Below are 3,457 nucleotides of genomic sequence, written 5' to 3' on the forward strand. Positions count from 1 at the left end.
AGGAAAGGAAAGGAAAGGAAAGAAAAGAAAAGAAAAGAAAAGAAAAGAAAAGAAAAGAAAAGAAAAGAAAAGAAAAGAAAAGAAAAGAAAAGAAGAAAGGAAAGGGAAGGGAAGGGAAGAAAAGAAAAGAAAAGAAAAGAAAAGAGGAAAGGAAAGGAAAGAAAAGAAAAGAAAAGAAAAGAAAAGAAAAGAAAAGAAAAGAAAAGAAAAAAGAAAAGAAAAGAAACTAAAAAGGGCCTTAGAAAAGCCTCTTAATGGTCACCTGCACCGTGCTGGTCAACATCTCGGTTATCAAGTACTGGGGAAAGCGAGATGAAGCACTGATCCTGCCCATCAACTCCTCCCTGAGCATCACACTGCGCCAGGACCAGCTAAAAACCACCACAACTGCTGCCATTAGCAAGGACTTCACAGAGAACTGCATCTAGCTGATCCGTTGTGAGGAGGGCGTGGGGCAGCCATGGCTCCAGGTCTGCCTGGCTCGGAAGTGGAGGAACACAGGAGTAGGAGATGCTTTACCCCTCAGCCTCCGCTATAAGGTGCATGTGGCTTAAGGGAACAACTTCCCCACCGCTGGTGGCCTCACATCCTCACCAGCTAGCTACACCTGCCTAGCCTATACCTTGGCCCTGGTCTACAGGTTTGAGGGAGACCTCTCAGAAGTGACTTGGCGGAGCACAGGCAGTGCATGCTGCAGTCTCCATGGGGTCTTCGTGGAGTGGCAGATGGGGGAACAGGACGATAGGAATGATATCATCGCTCCGCAGATAGCCCCAGAGTGGCACTGGCCTCTGCTCCGAGTCCTTATCCTTGTGGTGAGTGCTGAGAAGAAGCAGACTGTCAATACAGTGGGCATGCAGACCAGCGTGGAGACCAGTACCTTGCTCAAGTTTCGGGCTGAGTCCATTGTGCCTGAGCACATGAAGGACATGACCCGCTGTATCCAAGAACAGGATTTCCAGGGTTTTGCCCAGCTGACCATGAAGTATAGCAACCAGTTTCATGCCACCTGCCTGGACACCAACCCGCCTACCTCCTACCTCAATGACACCTCCAGGCGCATCATCCAGCTAGTCCACCGCTTCAACACCCACCACGGGCAGACGACGGTGGCATATACATTGGGGCTGCATACATTGGATGCAGGCGTTGGGGCCTGCATCACTCTGGAGGACACGGTGGCTGAGTTTGTGGCAGCTATAAGACACTGCGTTCCCCCTGCAGCCAATGGAGACAAGTTTCTAAAGAAGGCTGCAGGTGGCCTCTGTTCTCTCTGATGAGCTGAAGGCTGCGCTGGCTGTGGAGCCCAGCCCTGGTGGGGTCCATTATATCATTGCCACTCTGGTCGGACCAGGAACTCAAGTCCTAGACTACTCTCATGATCATCTGCTGGGCCTGGACGGCCTGCCACAACAGGACCTTTGACCTCTTCCACGTCCAATCCCTCCTGCCATTTGGAAAAAGGGGCTGCTCACAAGAACTCGAGAGCTGGTGTGCTGATCGGCCACACCTGAAGGATTGCTTGATGGTAATACTGGGGGATGTCCAGTGTGATGAGCAGCTGTCTAGGGGGACAAGGGGACCCCTTTCAAGTGCCTCAGGTTCCCTGCTGGTTTCTGAAGGGCTAGCTGACCCACTCTATGGACCTTCCTGCACTCCATACAGGAGCTCATTAGGGAAAGGGAGCCAGTGTCTCTCCCACTGAAGATGCTCCAAGGGCCTCAGTACCCTGCTAAGCTCAGCGTCATGGCTCAGACAATGGTGCCTCTCTGCTGAGACTCAAACCACAGTTTTGTTTTTTTTTTATAAATCCTCCTGGTGAGGGTAGGGGCTGTCTAGCTTACAGGTAGGGTCCATTGTGGGTATGGATGCTTCATGACAGTGCAGTCAGTGGACAGGAATAAAGTGTGCTGCTGCCGCCAAAAAGAAAGAAAGAAACTAAAGAAATGAATAGGTCAGTCAAAGGAAATGTTAAATCTAAAAAATTCCAGGCACAAAACATCCAGGAAAACTGAGATACTAAGAAAAGAACAAACCTACAATAATAGGTATAGAGGAGGGAGAAGAAGTCCAGGTAAAGGGCACAGAAAATATTTTTAATATCATAGACAAAAAAAAATTCCTCAATCTAAAGAAAGAGATGTCCTATCAAAGGTGTAAGAGGTATCCGGAATACTTGATAGACAGGACCAGAAAAGAAACTCCCGATAACACATAATAATCAAAACACAAAGTATAAAAAACAAAGAAAGAATATTAAAAATGTCATGAGAAGAAAGTCATCACATATAAAGGCAGACCCTTTAGAATAATATCTGACTTTTCAATGGAGACCCTAAAGGCAGGAGCATATGTTGTACAAGCTCTGAAAGATCACAGATGCCAGCCAAGAGTACTATACATAGTGAAACTATCAATTGCAATTGACAGAGAAAGAAAAACATTTCATAATAAAAGTAAATTTAAGCAACTGATGTCTATGAATCCATCTCTACAAAAGGTGCTAGAAGGGAAACTTCAATCTGAAAGAGGATAAAGTACACCCAAGAAATAGTCATAGAACAGTTCTTCAAAAGAGGTAAAAATAAGAACAGCAACACAAACTACAGAAACAAAATAATAGGAATTAATAAACTCTGCTCATTGATAACTCTCAAAATTACTGGTCTCAATTTCCCGCCAATAAAAAGACACATACTAACAGATTGGATTAGAAAACAGGACCTATCTTTTTGCTTCCCCCCAAAAACACACATCATCAAGGTCAGGCAACAGTTTAGGGTAAAATGATGGGGGCCTGCTGTCAGTTTTTAGACAGCAACTCTCTGTTGTGTGAAATATATAGAAAACAAGGCACCCTCAGGCTCCTCTCCATTTCCATCTCTCTTTTATTATTATTATTTTATTAGGTATTCTCTTCATTTACATTTCCAATGCTATCATAAAAGTCCCCCATACCCTCCCCCACCCACTCTCCTACCCACCCACTCCCACCTCTTGGCCTTGTCGTTCCCCTGTACTTATAAAGTTTGCAAGACCAATGGGCCTCTCTTTCCACTGATGGCTGACTAGGCTATCTTCTGATACATATGCAGCTAGAGACACGAGCTCTGGGGGTACTGGTTACATATTGTACATATTGTTGTTCCACCTATAGGGTTACAGATCCCTTTAGCTCCTTGGGTGCTTTCTCTAGCTCCTCCATTGGGGGCCCTGTGTTCCATCCATTGTTGCTTCCTTTTATTTTTGTTGTTAGAGTTGGCATTCTGTTCTTGTGGCTGTCTTCTTTTTGGTTTGTTGATGGATTACTTTCTTGCTTTTTGTAGTGCATGATTTCCGTCCTTGTATTGGATTTTTTCTGTTATTATCCTTTGAAGGGCTGGATTTGTGGAAAGATAATGTGTGAATTTGGTTTTGTCATGGAATACTTTGGTTTCTCCATCTATGGTAATTGAGA

At 45.0% G+C, this 3,457-nt stretch overlaps 1 pseudogene; it reads left to right on the plus strand.

Moving 5' to 3' along the window:
• The first annotated feature begins 254 nt into the window (after window positions 1-254).
• LOC110287599 lies at window positions 255-1,425 on the plus strand (annotated as a pseudogene).
• Window positions 1,426-3,457: the final 2,032 nt, after the last annotated feature.

The sequence above is a fragment of the Mus caroli genome (assembly GCF_900094665.2).
Source record: "Mus caroli chromosome X unlocalized genomic scaffold, CAROLI_EIJ_v1.1 GL456233.1, whole genome shotgun sequence".
Lineage (NCBI taxonomy): Eukaryota > Metazoa > Chordata > Mammalia > Rodentia > Muridae > Mus > Mus caroli.